Source organism: Myxine glutinosa, chromosome 8 (genome assembly GCF_964187855.1).
Source record: "Myxine glutinosa chromosome 8, kmMyxGlut1.1, whole genome shotgun sequence".
NCBI classification, from domain to species: domain Eukaryota; kingdom Metazoa; phylum Chordata; class Myxini; order Myxiniformes; family Myxinidae; genus Myxine; species Myxine glutinosa.
Window position 1 is genome coordinate 33,455,209 of NC_136268.1, and position 18,657 is coordinate 33,473,865.

Below are 18,657 nucleotides of genomic sequence, written 5' to 3' on the forward strand. Positions count from 1 at the left end.
TCGATATTTTCCGAAATGTTCATGGTAAGAGTCATTTTTACCTCTGTAAATACCAAAATGAGTAGAGATACTGATGTTGAAGGTATGGGTGATCATTATTGAGCGATTTTTTTTTGTAGTTGTTCTGGCATCGTGTTGAAATGCAATTTCGTCATTGGGACATGTAGGCCAAAGAGTACCAACACTATATCAAAGGTGTCCTACCGAGTATCACTTAGGATGTGAAATTGTTATCAATTTACAGGATATCTACGGTGGTTGCAAACACATAGATGTTAAACCAGATCACCTGTTATCATGCAATCACCGTAATTGTGTGTAAAATGCCATGTTGCATGCCAAATGGATCAGTAATATAAACTACATGATGGCTTATTATGATTAAACCACTTGCTGTAAGCTGACACTGTTTGTCCATTTCATACCAGATACATTAATTTTTTTTTTAATGGGATTTTGCCCACCACAAAGCCTACAAGGCCACTCGAGGTGAGGGCTACGCAAAGGAAAGAAAAGTATAGATATTAGACAGAAAGGAGTCATCTATTGATATTCCTCTTGAAGTGAGGAAGGTTGGGACAGAGGAAAGCAAGATGCAGGTAAACTGTTCCAGAGTGATGCAGTAGGGGGGAAAAAAAAAAAAAAACTAGAAGAATACCTCCTAGTCTTACACCTCGAGACAGATACAGTGTATGAATGGGAAAAAACTGCCAAACGCATAGAGCAACTGAAAATATGCGCAGGTGGAACAACCTGTGAAAGACCCTCACAGCACATTCCATGATATCGATAGAAAAGGCTCAAGAAAGCAACAGAGTGGCAGACAGAGGTTCCAGGGATGATACCAACTCCTGTCCCACCAAAATGCCAGCACATCACTGGCTTCTGTCAAGAAAAGATAGGTGACAGGCTGTGTCACCAGCCCAAATATGGCAATGAAACTCAACAACAGGTCGTATAGTGGCCTTGTATAGATGGAGAATAGCAGCTTGAGAAAGATATCGCCGAGCACGAAATAAACAGCCAAGGCGCTGTGAGGCTCTTTTAGCGATACCAGAGATGTACTTTTCCCAGCGAAAATTTGAGCTGATGTCCAATCCAAGCAGACGGATAACAGGGAGTTCCTGTAAAGGAGAAGAATCCAGAGACAAGAGTAGAAAACATGCTGATCTTGAACAGGACACAAACAAGTAGGTCTTGTTTTGGTTGAAAGTAACAAGCCAGTCTTTTCCCCAGTTTATCACACTCTCAAGATCCTGATTGAGAGTGGTACTGGCATGGTCACGGGTAGGACGAGACAAGGTTCTTGGGTAGGTAGTATACAGTGTTGAGTCATTTGCGTAAATGCATAACTGAGAAAGTATCCAATCAGGCAGATCATTGATGTACAAGAACAATATTGGACCAACACAGACCCCTGAGAAACACCAGCATTCATATTATGGATGGGGGATGACTGCCCCTCATGTACCACAAAGATTTTGCGATTTTTAAGGAAGTCAGAGATTATATCAAGCAATCTTCCAGAAATACCACATGATATTAGTTTATGGATGAGGCCCTTGTGCTACACTTTGTCAAAAGCCTTCGAGATGTCGAGTGCAACAACCCCTGGCTTCACCACGATGATCCAAATCCCTATTCACATGTTCATCGATTAGGGATGGAACATCACCAGAAGACCTTGACTCTTGAAAGCCATACTGGACATCAGTTATGAGATTGTGGATTTCCAGATGAGTCATGAGTTGTTATTTGATCAAGGATTCAAACAAGAAGAGGAAGAAGTTGTTTCTTGGGTTTGTTGATCTGGAGAAAGCATTCGATCGGGTTCCACGCAAAGTATTGACATGGGCATTGAGGAAGTTAGGAGTGGAGGAATGGTTGATCAGAGTAGTGATGGCAATGTACAAAAGAGCGCGCACAGCTGTAAGGATGAAGGACGGGAACAGTGGTGAGTTTGAGGTGAAGGTGGGAGTGCATCAGGGGTCGGTACTAAGTCCACTACTATTTGTAGCTGTGATGGAGGTGCTGGCTCAGAACGTAAAGGAGGGTTTACCGTGGGAGTTGTTGTATGCAGATGATCTGGTGTTGATTGTGGAAAGTATGGATGGACTGAAGGAAAAGATGAACACGTGGAAGGAATGTATGGAGACAAAAGGTCTGAAGGTGAATATCGGAAAGACGAAGGTGATGGCAAGTGGTAAAGCATGTGGTGAGGTGGAAAGAACTGGGAAGTGGCCCTGTGCTGTGTGTAGGAAGGGTGTCGGAGTGAACTCCATTCAGTGTACAATGTGCGCTGAGTGGGTTCATCAAAAATGTAATGGTCTGAGAGGGTCATTAACCAGTGTGGCAGCTACATTCAAATGTAAGGTGTGCACAGAGGGAGCTGCAGATGGAGGAAATGTTGAGTTGGATCTTGGAGACGGTGTGAAGCTGGAAGGTGTGAAAACATTTTGCTACCTCGGAGACATGCTGAATGGAGAAGGTGGATCAGACTCGGCAACGGTTGCTCGAGTGAGATGTGCATGGAAGAAGTTTCGGGAATTGAGTGGCGTGCTGATGAGGGGAGTGTCGTTGAAGCTGAAGGGAAAGGTGTATGCTGCATGTGTGAGAAGTGTTATGATTTATGGGAGCGAGACATGGGTAATGAATGTAGAGCAGCAACGAAGGTTGGAAAGGGTGGAAATGCAAATGGTTCGACGGATGTGCGGAGTATCGTTGAGAGAGAGGAAGACAAATGATGAATTGCGAAAGATGATGGGAATAGAGCCTGTGATTGATGCTGTGAAGAGGAACAGGTTGAGATGGTTTGGTCATGTGTTGAGGAAGGATGAAAGTGACTGGTTGAGAATAGTGATGGAAATGAATGTAGAAGGAAGTAGAAGACGGGGAAGACCGAGAAAGACTTGGCTAAAGATGGTGGAAGAAGAAATGCGGGCAAGGGGGTTAACAAGGTGAGATGCAGAAAATAGGGCAAAATGGAGAAGATTGTCATGGGGACCGCAAGGCTAACCCCCGCTCTCGCAGGGAAAATGGCCTTTAAAATGCATGTTGTTGTTGTGTATTCAAACACTTTGCTTATAATGGGCAGAAGACTAATTGGCCGATAGTTAGCAGGATGAGATTTCTCACCAGAGCCTTTAAAGACAGGGCCTACAGAAGCCTGCTTCCAGCTAAGTGAAAACACAGACTGACAGACACAAGCAATACAGTTTTGAGAAAACAGAAAACAGTTCAAGGGAACATCTTCAAAATAATTACAGGGATTATATCTGGTCCAGTAGATTTTGATATATCAAGCCCTTTAATGATCTTAACAACCTTCCTAGGTGTGATGATGATAGTGGGAAGCCTGATGTCAGGACAGGAAGGACAATTAGGCAATGGATGTCCGTGGTCTTCAAGTGTAGAGTTTGCAGCAAAATGCTGAATGAAGAGGTTAACTTTATCAATAGGAGAAGTAAGCACTTCAGGGCCATTGAAGAGGACAGGAATTGAAGAGGACAGGAATCGATGATCAATACGGTTGACAATGCTGTTAGCAATTCTCCAAAAATCTCTGGAACCGAGCTGTTTATTAGAGAGAGAATCACAAATAGATTCTGCATATCGTCGCTCAGCATTCTCCAAGACCCGTTTACAGCGGATGCTCGAAAGGCGAAACAAATGATGTGCCTCACTCGAGCCAACACGATGATACCGTTTAAAAAAGTGATTGTGATGGGCGATAGCAGCAGAACAAGCCAGAGTGAACCATGGCTGAGAGTGTGGTTTCACTTGGTATGTCCGAGAAGGGATAAAGAGGTCTATACTAACATGAATCCACTCAGTAACTTCCTTGGCAGCTTCAGATGTGTTGCAATGAAGAATTTGGTTCCAGCGAACATCAGTAAGAAAAGAATGCAAGGCATCCCAATCAGCCTTGCTATATTGGAAGACAGTTCGATAAACAGGATGAACAACAGTTGATGGTGAAGAATAAGAAACCTGGACTTCAATGTTGACATTATCAGAGTTTCCTAGTGGGGAATTTTTTTTGCAGTACAATCCCCAGGATTTGAACACAAAAACAGATCAAGAAGATGCCTGTAATCAGTAGCTCAATCAGGTATTCAAGTCGGAGCTGAGATTATCTGAGTAAGGTCATGCGACACGGCAAAGTTAAATGCACTGACACCTGGAGCATCTGTGTTGTGGGAGTAGACGAACCATTCTTTGTGATGAACATTAAAGTCTCCAAAGACCATGATATTAGCAGTTGGGTGTCGAGACAGCGCCATATCAATAATCAGTGATGGCATCGAAAATAGCACAATTGGGAGATGATGGAGAGCGATACAAAAAATACTGGTAGCCAGTGGAATACAAAAGTACTAAGTGAAAGCACAAACTCGTGTCCTATCCTCAAGGGAGACCTCACGGCCAAGTGGTAAAGAAGCCTTTGCATAAATACACAAACCAAGTGAAGGTGGGAAATCAAGCCGATGGAAGATGTAGCCAAGCACTGCAAAGGATTCAGATAACACCTCAGTGTGGAGACAAGTTTCACAAAGGGCAAGGAAATCCAGAGAATTTAGTTTCAAGAAGGATTGGATGGTAGAGAAATTGCCACGAACCCCCCTGATATTAATATAGCAGATACTTAACGGTGTAGACTTAGGTACCCTTGGTAGAGGGGCTCGAAATGCAGGTTGAGAACGAGTTTCGTTATATTGCTTTGTCATAGTAATAGTAATAAATGGAGGGAAAAAAGAAGAGGAAACAAGCGTTACGCCTAGGTCCCCCGTCGTTGAAGTGATGTGAGTGGACAAAGTGGAAGATGCAAGGCGGCCATCTTGGATTTTGACATGGCGACCCAATTTTCAATAGCGTTCTTCCTTATGCGTAGATACACCAACACACCAGATTAGAAGTTAGTAGTTCGTTTATTTTAAACATATTTCGCTCACAAGGTTCAGACATATATATGGTGGCGGCCATCTTGGATTTTGACATGGCGACCCAATTTTCAATAGCGTTCTTCCTTATGCCTAGATACACCCACACACCAGATTAGAAGTTGGTACTTCGCTTATTTTTCAAGATATTCCGCTCACAAGGTTCAGACATACATGGCGTCAGACAAACATGGCGGTGGCCATCTTGGATTTTGACGGTGGGTTGCACCCACACACCAAATTAGAATTCGGTCCTTCGCTTACGCATGCACGCACTGACACACGGGAAAACCATAGTCCCCCTTTCGCTGCGCGGTGCGACGGGGGACAAAAAGGACAGGATCACAAGTTTACCAATGCACAAGGCCACAATGGGAGACATCAAGAGCCCAAATGAACCCCTAGCCGTAGCAAAGGCACGCTGCTGGCCTCGGGAAAGCAACCGGAAGTAGATGCAAGGGCCACCATCCATGCATGTCCATGGCAGTGCAGCTAACCCGGCATTTTACGCCCGCTGATGGATCAGCCTCTCAATTCATTACCATCAAGTTCGGGATCCTGTACTAAAGGGCCGGCAATGACCTGCAGCACGTTTTTAACAGTGTACCTTTCAGAGCGATCGGTTTCAGGCTGTCAAACAAAGGGCTGTGTACATGAATGCAACGATAAACTGATGATCCTCAAAAGCAGAACAACCAGCCCTTGCACTGAAACAAGACAAATGTAGAAGGTTGTCTCTTCACAGAACAAAAAGGGCTGGGAGGGCTTAACTAGTCTGCTTGGAGACAACAGTGCCTCTACCACCATTTTTGGTAAACTGCCGACCAAGGCTAACGAGCTCAACCCACCCGGGTTTGGGATCAGAGTTGTCCTTCTAGGCAGACTGCCGATCAATGCTAACGAGTACCACCCGGGTTTGAAATCAGAGTTGATCTTCCCCTAGGCAGACTGCCGATCAAAGCTAACGAGTACCACTCACCCGGGTTTGAAATCAGAGTTGTCCTTCTCCTCGGCAGACTGCCGGCCAAGGCTAACGAGTTCCACCTACCCGGGGCAAGCCTGGTTTTAAGGCGCCAGACACCCGCCTTACATTGTATTATTTATGGAATGAAGTAACATTATACGTCAAATTGTGGGAATGCCTGACAGCCCCGCTTTTGATGTACTCGTTTTACCTTGAGAATCGGCATCAACTGTTAGTAGTTAAACCACTATCAGTAATAAAGCATCACTGTGTATGCATCAGTGATGAGCGATGGTGATGTGTCGTTTAGGCTTCGTTTGCATAACAGATAAGAAACTCTGCAACTGTCATGTGGTTTATACAGGTTGATATCCACACTACAGAGATATTACGGTCATCTTGAATAGTCTGACCTCTTCTGTCCATCCTGTGTGAATAACGTGCTGGTCGTGGCCACATCATGTAAGTTAGTCATTTATTGTTACACCATAGCATGTAAAAGTGTTATGGGGAGGTCACGATATCGTTATTAGAAATTGATTCATCAATTATTACTCTCTTGAGATGATTATAATCTGTCATTGTGTATCTTTCAGACATCCTTGATGTAAACTGGTTAGCCATCGTTTTTCCGTTTCATTCACCTTGCCATTGGCAGAAATCAATAAAACGTTCATCTGGCTGATGAATGTTGTGCCTAATTGTCTATGCGAGTCTTGAATGACTTCACGTTTTACTAAAAGGAAATATAATAACTTTCTGTGGAACGTTTTGGCATCCCAGCAGGTGTCGTAAGGTAGGTAGGAGGTTCCAGAAATTCCTCAATATAATTATGATTTTGAAATGCGATTGACACGGAACTTGCTCCTGAATCCGGAAGGGAACATGTGACAGTTCACTGGTTTGATAATATCTCAATACAATCGTAATTCAACATTATATTTTTATGTATTTATACTATAGTATTGTTATGAATTTTGTGGTAGAGTGATATATAGATTCAGGTAGATCTGTGTAGGTATCATGCTCCGATTATCGTGATAGGGAACCCCACATGTAATAAGTTTGTAAAGGCGGTTTGTTCGCGCAAGTGTATCTTTGTGGTCATACAAGGATGGCCTTGTGTTAAATAGAGTAGGGATTATGCTAATTCCCCTGTGTGTGAGACCTGGTGATCTATCCTTTGTCCCGTATGGCAACGCACTAGACACATAGAGCAGGAAAGGGCCAATAGCGACACACACACACAAACATACTAATTAAATTCCCCCCTACAATAAAACTCACCGGAAGAACAGGCAGGAAGAGCCCGCACATTGCGCCGGCATGGCAATGGAACATCGAGCAAACAGGCAATGGAAACGCCTAGAGGGGCTGCGATTGGACGAGACACCACCAATAGGGAGACGAGGCAGGATGAAGCCCGCTGATTGGTCAAGGAAAGGGCAAGAAGCTGGCCACTGATTGGTGAAAGGAAGCAGAGAACAGATTGGCGAGGACCAAGGAGGACCTGAGGCGAACAAGAAGTGACGCGCTGATTGGAGGAGAAGCGCGGGTGACGTCACAAGCTGACGTTAAAGGTTCGAGGAGACCTACTCTCTTGGCCATTTTCTCTCTTGGCCTCTCGTTTGGACCTTCTTGTTTTGGATCGCTCTCATTTGGACCCTTCATGGTCGGACCTTGTTCCCTGCTGCCCTCTTGCCCCTCTCATTCACCTCTGTCCTCGACTCTTGCTGATGGTGTTCCTTTGACAAGCGAAGAGCTGGATCTCATCGAAGCGGCTGGGAGACAAGCTGCACGCCTACCGCTCAAGATGGATGGTGGGGCCTGGAGAGCGCGCCAAGGTCAGGCAGTCTTCCCGCCAACAGGAGCCGCGTCCGGATTGCACTTGGAGCCTGACGATCCCTGACACAGCAGCCATTGGAGATAAGCCCACACACACGCGCATGGCCCCTTTATTATCATATATCCTCCCTTGTGCGTTTTAGACGTCTGGTGTGGGAGCGCTCCACTTTAGAACATTTATTATTTACCGCATTTCCTTTGTCCCGGCATTCCGTTGTAAATAAACCCTTGTATTATTTTCACTGTATATTCTAAACCCGTTCCTGCTTGAGTTACTTTGCAGGGTTGAAGACTGCTTGGGGCTGCCGCGCCGGACCGTCAGGTAAAAGCTTCCTGCTTCTTATTCTTCTTCTCTTCCTCCCGTGCTTGCATAAGTGAAATCCGCTATTGAATAACGCTTCAAATAACGGCGGAGTAGGAAGCAGGTGGAGCAACGAGCAGGCGGAGCAACGAGCAGACATATTAACGAGCAGACATATTAACGAGCAGACATATTAACGAGCAGACATATTAACGAGCAGACATATTAACGAGCAGACATATTAACGAGCAGACATATTAACGAGCAGACATATTAACGAGCAGACATATTAACGAGCAGACATATTGTTGCGGATATGGGACTTGGCCTCAATATCCGCTTGTAAATACTCCCCTATTTCCCCAATACTCCCCAACTATCCCCAATCCCCCATTCCCTAGTCCCATTGTCTGTAAACAACACTCTGTAGAACCGACCTTCCCCTTTTTCCCCCATTAAATGTCGTGCCCAGGTCCACCGCATCTCACGTAGACAACTTTCGGACATCTTGCTAGTTATTCTTAGTCTATGTCAGTTAAGGACTCGTTTCCATTAATTCTGACTCTTCGTTGCACCAGAATGTGATTATATGGCACCAGTAGTGAGTTTAGGACCTTCCCAAACCTCCTCCCATCTTCTTCCCCAAACAACAACTACAACAACAACTACAACAGCAACTACAACAACTACAACAACGGCGCGCGCGGGGAGTGTGCGTCCTCACTCCGGCTCGGTTAGCCGCCATTACCCATGTGCGCTCCGACGGGGTTACCACGAAGGGGCTCCCTGTCAGCCCCTCGTCAAGGGCGGAGCAGGTAACCCCCCCCGCACGCACCCAATGAGAAGCAACGGGCCGATTCCATCTGGGGCGGAGCTAACGAGCCGAGGGCGTGTCACTCCCCGCCGGATATACGCGGCGACTTACCGGACGTGACGAGAGATGCGCCCCCGACTGAAGAAGACAAGTCGCGACCTTCCAGCGCTGAGAGCGACTTCCCCGCATCTCTAGACCGGACCGGGTCGATCCTGCCCTGAGCCCAGGTGCACCTGGAGCCATCGATTCTGCCTTTCCTTGCCATCAATCCCCGTGTGAGTCAGTTTTTGTCCTGTTTATCTGTCGTCTGTCGGGGCTATTATAAGAGTGTGTCTAAGTGCCTGTCTTCCTATGCTGTCCCTCTTGTCGTTGTAATCTGACCTTCCGCCCTAATATAACCTCCTCCGGAGGTCTTGAGAACTGAACCCTTGGTGTCGTGTCATTTTAATCCAGCCGTTGTGTCTTTTCCATCATTGATTTAGCATAGCGCGATTTAGTCAACGTTCGAGTATAATCGGGTAACTTGTGCGGACACGGCGGCCATTCCGCTCGGCCCACCCTAACATCAAAGTCGTGTCTGTAACAATTGGTGTCTGGGAGTGGGATTCGAGGCCCGACCAAATTTAAAAAAAAAAAACGAATAGAGGAAAAAAAAAAAAATTTGGTCAAAATTTGGAGCGGCCGAAATTTGTTTTGTTTTACGGAAATAAAAACCCGAATTTTGAAAGTCGCGCTATGGCGGATCAAGACAGCTGGGGTCCGGTAGAGAAGAGTGAGGCAGGGTCGGTCCAGGACCAAATTGAGGGACGCGAGGAGAGCGAAGCAGCGAGGGTAGCAGACGCACAAATTAGCGTCGTTGCGCCCGACATTGCGGGTGCGCAAAATGGCGCCTCGCTGGTCACCGCGCCCGCGACCGTGGCAGCGCCCCTGGTGGATCCGAACCTTTTCATGTTGCAAATGAGGGCCCTTATGGAACAAATGGGTGAGCAATTGGGAGACCAACTTAGAGGTTTGAAAAGCCAAATGGGGGTAATGAGGGACGAAGCGAGGGGTACCGGTGAGGGGTTAGACAATAATTTTAAGGGTTTAGACAAGAAATTTGGGAAGTTAGACAATAATTTTGAGGAGTTAGACAAGAAATTTGGGAAGTTAGACAATAATTTTGAGGAGTTAGACAAGAAATTTGGGAAGTTAGACAATAATTTTGAGGGGTTAGACAACGGGATAAAAGAGGTGAGAAATGGGTTAATGGGGGTAGAAAATAGAATGGCTGCCCAGGAGAATCAGATAGAGGGAGTGAAAAATGGGTTAGAGGGGTTAGAAAACAGTATGGAAGGCAAATTGAGGGACATGAGGGACCAAGCGGAAAGGGAAGTTAAACAAATGGGGCAGCAGATAGAGGGGGTCAGAATGGGGGTAGAAACCAAACTGGATGCTCACAGGGAGGAAATGGAGCAGATGAGGGTGGCATCTGGGCAGGAGATGCAAGTGATGGGAGAGGAGATCAGAAGAGGAGTGAGTGAGGAGGTCGGAGGAGTGCGCGAGGAGGTGAGGCACTGTAAGGAGCACATGGAGAAGGAGGTGAGAAAGGGGACTGTAAAGTTACAAGGGGGCATAGAGGACCTGACGCAGGAGGTGGAACAGCTGACGGAGGGACAAAAAGAAGTAACGGAGCAGGTTCAAAGGAACACTGCGGTATTAGGAGGGTTGAAAGCGACACAGAAAGAACTAAAAGATGACTTGATAGCGACGAAGAGGGAATGTCAGATGGTACGTGAGGGACTGACAACGAGGTTGGACGAGGTGATAGAGGTAATGGAGACGAAGGACCGGCAGGTGAGGACGCACATGGAAACGGTCAAGGTAGCCTTGGAGGACGAGCTTGAGGAGACGTACCGGGGAATAAAAGAGGTGAAGCAGAAATTAGAAGAAGTGGAAGAAGGGATGAGCGAAATTAAGAAGCGACGGAGAGGGGATAAGAAAGAGATAAAAGAGGAGATAAAAGAATTGGTCCAAAGTCTGTGTTCGGATCGTGATGATGTGCTCATTAACCGGATGAGGGATTCGCAGGTGATGGAGGAGAAGCGAAGAGGAAGAGGACCCGGTGTAAGTGGTGACCAATATGGTCGTGCGTATGATGCGCCAGGGGATTTAAGAAGCTTGGGGGTCGAAATGGACCCGGGTGTTCGTGAGAGGCCGTTGGTGAAGTGTGCGACAGGTCTGGTGTGCGAAAAAGGAGGTGTGCAAGAAAGTCCGACTCTGGAGTGTGTGAGGAAAAAGTGCGTGCCAAGGAGTGAGGGTGCTGGCGAGAATGAGTCGGTCGTAGCGCGTGTGCGAGGGAGCACATGGAAGCGCGGTGTGGTGAGTGTTACAGAGGGTGTGACGGGAGAGTGTGCGCAAGAGTGTGCGCGAGAAAGGTGTGTGACGGACAGGTGCATGGGGAAAGAGTGCGCTGTCAAAGGCAAGGAAGAATGCACGCCTGTGGTGAGTGTTACAGAGGGTGTAACGGGAGAGTGTGCGCGAGAAAGGTGTGTGACGGACAGGTGCATGAGGAAAGAGTGCGCTGTCAAGAGTAAGGGTGAGTGTGCTGTCAAGAATGGAGGTGAGAGTAGTGAGAGTGACACGGAGCGTGAGTTGGTTGTGACGGGTGAGAAAGGATGCACACCTGGAATGGTAGAGCGTGAGTGGGAATGCACGCTGGAATTGGTGGTGAGGCACGCGGTTGGGTGTGCGAATGAGAGCACACCTGTGATTGTCACAGAGGAGGTGACCGAGGAGGGGGCGTGAAGAGGTGTGTTGGTGAGGTGTGCGACCAACGAATGTGTGCCAAAGTGTTCGGTGGTCAGGTGTGTGACCAAGGCTGTGAGTGGAATGAGAGTACCTGGGTGTGTAAGGAAAGGTACGAGGAGCATGGGCACGGCTGGATGTGTGAGCAAGGAACGGGCTGCGGGGTGTAAGCGTCCAGGTGAAGCATCGACGGTAACCAGGTTAGAGGTTAGGTCGACTTTTAGCCGAAGCGGGCCCTCGGTGCGTGCCGGGCCTCGCTTTGAACGGCCGCGTCCGTGCTCCACTAGGCGGAGCGGGCAGCTGGATAGGAAGGGTCGTCATGGCGACCACTTTTTGGTGAGACGTGCCGGCAGGTCGAGATCGGGCAATTGGATGGCTCCACGCCGAGGTGGTGCGTGGGATCTCGGCCCGGGTAAGCCCCCGTCCCTGCACCGAATGCGGGACGTGTCCAGCCACTGGCACCAAACAACCCGCATTCATGGCTTGGCTTTACGAAGCCGGGCTTTGGACGGGAATTGGCGCACCGAGAGGCATTAGTGAGTAGACTGGGTGATGAGGTTAGTGTTTTGGCCCCGAAATTAGAGAAAAACAAAATTTGATGATTGGCAAAGGATTGGCAGTAGTGATTGGCAGATGATGGGCAGTGATTGGCAAATTTTTGATTTGTTGAAATTTGATGTGCAAAATTGGTAGTGAGCGATGGGCCCGGTGGGTAAGGGGGGGCATCCCTGCCACCCTTCCCATGGTGGGGCAAAGGAGCAATAGCTTATGGGGTTGATGGCAGTGAAAACTAGCCCGGGTGGGTTAGGTTATATTGTAGGGATCTAGCGAAGATGACATTAGGTAACGTTAAGTTTAGTTAGTGACCGATACCTGTAGTGGGGACGCAGGTAGATTAGGGTGGATGATAATGACGTGGGCGCGCAATAGTTTAAAGGGACGACTGGGAAGCGCAAGTTTCAGAGGGGAGTAGTTAGAGGAGATGATGCCGTGTGTGTGAGGATTGAACAGGTGTGATCGAACAGGTGTGATTGCACAGGTGTGCAACTGGACAGGTGTGTGGAGCAGTGTGTGAGTAATGAGTGTTGTGGATCAGCGCGAATGCGCTTGGGGAGAGAAGGGTGCAGGTGGCACCAGGTGTGAGAGCACAGGTGTGCAAGTACAGGTGTGTGGAGAGAGTTGGAGTAAGTGGTACGGAGTGGTGTGCATGGTGCGAAGGTGTGGATGGGGGAAGAGTGGACCCCTTTCACGAGTACCCGGGGCGGGTAGTGTAAGTGTTAGGTAGAGGGTATAGGTAAATTGTGGTTGGATATTGGCATTTGTGGTGCGGTTGCAGAATGGTATTGCGGATGGGTGCATTAGTGTTGTGGAAATGGCTGGGCGTGTAGCCTGTTAGTGTGTGTAGTTGGTTGGGCACTCCACCACTGTGAGGATGTCGGCCAGGTGAGGCCGCAGGTGGGCTCTGGGAGCCGGTAGTTGTGAGTGGGTGCCTGAGGATCCCGGGTGTGGATCGGGCAGCCCAGTGCCAGAGAGGGCACCGAGTGGGGAGAGCGCCAGAGGGCCTTCCCCAGGTAGTTAGGTTAGGGTAAGGAGCAGGTAAGCTCGGAGGCAACTGCAGTGGTGGAGGTGTGCAGGTGGGTAGACCCGCTGGGAGAGGTACACGCCACAGCCCGGAAATTGTGCGAGGGCACCGGGAGATGAATCGGGGGAGTGAGACCCCAAATTGGAAAGCACCACAGTTTGGCCAATGGGAATTGGTTTTTAGAACCCATAGTGTAAGAGGGCCAATGGTTTGGCCGGAGAAAGACCCCGGGTAGTGTAAAGTTGTAAAGTCATTTAGGAAATAGTTAGGATTGATGAACCTGTCGCACCATACGCAGCGACTTACCTGTGGTAATGATGATGACTCCACACCTGTGTTTTCTTTGTTTGTGTTGCAGAAATGAGAATTGCTGTGAGGATTTGTGAGACGCATCACGACGTGGATGAGACATTGGGGTGATTCCATCTCTCCCTCCCTAGGAGGGACTGATGATGAATTGGTAATGGCAAATTATGATGTTGAGTTGGAGATGGCAAATTTTGATGAAAGTTGAAAATGGCAAATTTGATTGGTTAGGAGGGAGAGAAGACGAATTTGGTATATGGGAGGAACGGGGAAGACAGTAGGGATGTTTGTTGATTTGTAAAGTAGATGTTTATGGGTAGTGTTGTGTTTTGGGGATACAGTAAGGGGTAAGGGAGGGGCCATGTAGGTTACCTGGTGGGGGGGGGGGGGGGGGCGTACGGTAGGAACGTACCTGTCTCACCTGGTTCCCATGTGCCCCCAGTGTGCATTACCTTACATTGCGTGCACTTTTGCGCCCTTACCACCTTACTCACTTGTCTGCTTCTTTTGTCTCCCACCTCCGAGGATCTGGCTTTGGGGCAGAGAGAGAGGAGAGAGAGGTGCTGGCTTCGCAGTTGTGGGCCTGCACTTTCGCTGCTTGCTGCCTGGATCGATACACCATATGGACCGCAATGTTTGTGGCCACCCACCATGGACCGCAGTTCTTATGCGGCCAAGCACCACCCGTGGATGGACCTATGGGTCAACGTGGCACCTATGCCATACAGGTGAACCACTTTTAGTTGACACCACTGAAGGCCACAATAAGGAAACGGACGCGGTTGGCGCCTTTCTTTATTTTTTTGAAAGAAGCCAGAAGGCCACGTGCACCACACGAAGAGCAAGAGACACCTGCAGGGTTAGGGGTTGTTGAATTTATTTTTATTCATTGAACAATGGTGACTGCACCGGATGGTGCTGACTGTGTGATGGGGTGGTGCTTTTGGTGCTGGGAAGGGGTGCTCTGCACGTTATTAAAGGCCGTAAGGCCACAGAGCACTCGTGGGTTGGTGTATCGATGCTGGCATGCGTGCTCTCTCTATTGTTACGTGGTCCCCTCGGTGAATACCTGGTCTCAGTGACCCCCGGACCGTGAGAGGAACTTCGCCAGAAAGCTGTATTATATATGCGCTTTCGCCACGCAAGCCATATGAATTTCACCCCAGAGACAACTGACGTTCAAGGATATATTTCAATGGTAATGATACCAAACAATTTCAATGACACAACCATCAACAATATTTCAAGGACACAACCACGGAGATTTTCCCCGAGCAATCAACAATACATAATCATCACCAATTCCCAATTCACAATCAATTCCCTATGATTAAGATGGCCATCTTATACATGTGTGTCCCGGTGAGTACTCACACCCCCTTTCGGTCTCTGCTCCTCACAATGTCTCTGGGCCCCTCCTGACCAAGATACTGCTACTGGTCGGCGTCTCCGCACTCGGGCGGTTGAACGAACCCCGGGTGGACGTTCCTCCACCGGGCAGGTATCGTACCGGGGACAGCTGCTGCAGCGCACACCCCCTTGCCAAGCAACGGGGCAAAACCCAGCGCGGCTTCCAACGCGCGCGAGGCCCCAAAGTGCGACCCGTACGCGTCCTTGTAGACGGGGCAAAACCAAGCGCGGTTTGCAACGCGCGCGAGGCCCCAACGTGCGACCCGTACGCGTCCTTGTAGACGGGGCAAACTGTGCCGGACGCTTGGTTCCGTGCCCGCACTCACGGTGACTTGCCGTGTCAAAAGGTAGTTACGCGTCCAGGTAACTCCTCTCGCCAGACGGGTTTCGGAACGCCGCTTGTTCACGCAGCGCAAGGTCGATCCCACCTTTCGTCGGAGCGGGCGAGGAAGACCAAACCTCCTTCTTTTACCTCGTGTCTTTTCTTCTTCCGTTTCCGGCCACTTCCGTTTCCGGCCACCGGTTCAGAAGGGCTCCTGACCCTCCAATCACAACAACCCTTAATATAATACACACGGATAAGCAACCTGAATGGTAATTCACATACATTCACATAAATATGTAACACTATGCATAACATCTGCATGTGTTCCTCCAAAAACAGGTCCTGGATCGTAGTGTAAATATCAGCGTAGTCTTGTAAATAATGCTCCCTACCGGCTGTATGTTTAGTTTGCGAATTCTTTCCGGATTCGGTTATCCTGTGGGTGTGTTTCTGTGAGGAGAAGGGTGCAACGTCGCAGGGGGACATATTTACTCATTTGTGAACATCTGTAAAACTGTCGCACTCAGGGTAGAGTTAATAGTAGAGGGAACTACATCTGAGTGCCACACTAAAATAGGTAAAAATTTATCGGGTCGGGCCGCCCCGAGGGTAGAGAAGGGTGCAATGTTGCGGATATGGGACTTGGCCTCAATATCCGCTTGTAAATACTCCCCTATTTCCCCAATACTCCCCAACTATCCCCAATCCCCCATTCCCTAGTCCCATTGTCTGTAAACAACACTCTGTAGAACCGACCTTCCCCTTTTTCCCCCATTAAATGTCGTGCCCAGGTCCACCGCATCTCACGTAGACAACTTTCGGACATCTTGCTAGTTATTCTTAGTCTATGTCAGTTAAGGACTCGTTTCCATTAATTCTGACTCTTCGTTGCACCAGAATGCGATTATATGGCACCAGTAGTGAGTTTAGGACCTTCCCAAACCTCCTCCCATCTTCTTCCCCAAACAACTACAACAACAACTACAACAGCAACTACAACAACTACAACAACGGCGCGCGCGGGGAGTGTGCGTCCTCACTCCGGCTCGGTTAGCCGCCATTACCCATGTGCGCTCCGACGGGGTTACCACGAAGGGGCTCCCTGTCAGCCCCTCGTCAAGGGCGGAGCAGGTAACCCCCCCCCGCACGCACCCAATGAGAAGCAACGGGCCGATTCCATCTGGGGCGGAGCTAACGAGCCGAGGGCGTGTCACTCCCCGCCGGATATACGCGGCGACTTACCGGACGTGACGAGAGATGCGCCCCCGACTGAAGAAGACAAGTCGCGACCTTCCAGCGCTGAGAGCGACTTCCCCGCATCTCTAGACCGGACCGGGTCGATCCTGCCCTGAGCCCAGGTGCACCTGGAGCCATCGATTCTGCCTTTCCTTGCCATCAATCCCCGTGTGAGTCAGTTTTTGTCCTGTTTATCTGTCGTCTGTCGGGGCTATTATAAGAGTGTGTCTAAGTGCCTGTCTTCCTATGCTGTCCCTCTTGTCGTTGTAATCTGACCTTCCGCCCTAATATAACCTCCTCCGGAGGTCTTGAGAACTGAACCCTTGGTGTCGTGTCATTTTAATCCAGCCGTTGTGTCTTTTCCATCATTGATTTAGCATAGCGCGATTTAGTCAACGTTCGAGTATAATCGGGTAACTTGTGCGGACACGGCGGCCATTCCGCTCGGCCCACCCTAACATCAAAGTCGTGTCTGTAACAATATTAACAAGGAGACATATTAACAAGCAGACATATTAACAAGCAGACATATTAACAAGCAGACATATTAACAAGGAGACATATTAACAAGGAGACATATTAACAAGGAGACATATTAACAAGGAGACATATTAACAAGCAGACATATTAACAAGCAGACATATTAACAAGCAGACATATTAACAAGCAGACATATTAACAAGCAGACATATTAACAAGCAGACATATTAAGCAGACATATTAACAAGCAGACATATTAACAAGCAGACATATTAACAAGCAGACATATTAACAAGCAGACATATTAACAAGCAGACATATTAACAAGCAGACATATTATTATTAACAAGCAGACATATTAACAAGCAGACAGAATAACAAACGCAATTTACCAATAAATGTACATCGCTAAATCGTCCTCCGTATCTACACGATGCATGAATGTTGTCCAAATGAATTTGCTGTCAGTATTTGTTCGTTCCTCACCAAACAATCCTCTTCATACCACAATAAAAATAAAAACCCTGTTGAGTTGCTTGTGCCTGCTCTATTGTTTATCTACACTATTTGTCCAAGTGAAAAAAAAAAAACAAGAAGATGATCAAACTGAGGATTAAACAGGCAAGTTTCGGTTAAATGATCGATTTTTTTTTTTAAACGCTCCATCAAATCTCCCTCCAGCTTTTAGCTAAAATCCCTGCTTCCGGGATGTGTATGCCATCATGCCATGGCAACTCGATATTCATGATCACTGGATAGCAGTCACGTGGGGTCTAATGTGCAGCTGTATAACGGCGATTTCAACGACAACGTCGAATGAATATTCCAGGTTAGCCAGAAATTACGGCAACTTGGGACAATACTCACCTCAGTCATTCCCCGAATGCAGTCGATCTCCAGACAGGTGAAAACAATTTTACAAACCCCAAACTGAGCATTTGCATTTTGCACCGGCAGGCAATGGCCTGCTCTTTTCTTATACGTAGCATGCTCAAAGCAACATCAACCGCCATGTATATGTATGTATTCATGAGGACGCGCGGAGCGGCAATCGCACGGATGTTCCCGATCACGTGACGTATTCGTCGCGAGTTCGAGTACAGCAAACTACATTCGCTACTTTAGACAATGTGTAATAATAATAATTATTAATATATCTTTTGTGGAAGTACAACGACCACGTCAGCCCGTGCCAACTCTCAACATCATAGGCACACCCATTCATTATATGTAACACTAATAAGTAACCTTAAGTAGAGAATTATTAACAACCTACACTCACCTGAGCAGAGCAATCGATTTGTTTGTGAGAACGACTACAGCATTCCCTTATTCAACTACACAAGCCTCGATACTGCGGGACTTGAAAGAAAAGCAGCCGCGCCACGCCCACTCGCCGAGCCCCTTATTGGTCGGCGCAACGATTACGTCACTGACAAACCAATCAGCGAGGAGCACGCCGTCCATTCCCACAATGGAGGAACTCCTTCAAGCTATTGTCGAGGCGGTGCCTTTTGATGATATTGGATGAGGTAAAACATATACAAGTCGTTCTGTATTTACTTAGTAGAATGATTAAATACCATTGTTACCTCTGCAACCGAAGGTGAGAGGAGGTATGTTTTCACAACCGCAGTATGGGCTATGTATTGAGGAAGACGTGGTAA

General features: G+C 47.9%; 1 protein-coding gene across 3 annotated transcripts in view; it reads right to left on the reverse strand.

Annotated features, from left to right (window-relative positions):
- LOC137432048 (microtubule-associated protein RP/EB family member 3-like) overlaps positions 1 to 18,377 on the reverse strand; it is a 97,936-nt gene extending 79,559 nt beyond the window's left edge. The window contains exon 1 of one of the 3 annotated variants that reach the window (XM_078783166.1): positions 18,273 to 18,377. The gene's annotated coding sequence lies outside the window, so the exon portion shown is untranslated. The remainder of the gene's footprint in view (positions 1 to 18,272) is intronic. The other 2 variants (XM_078783167.1, XM_078783169.1) reach the window with 2 other exon arrangements.
- Positions 18,378 to 18,657: the final 280 nt, after the last annotated feature.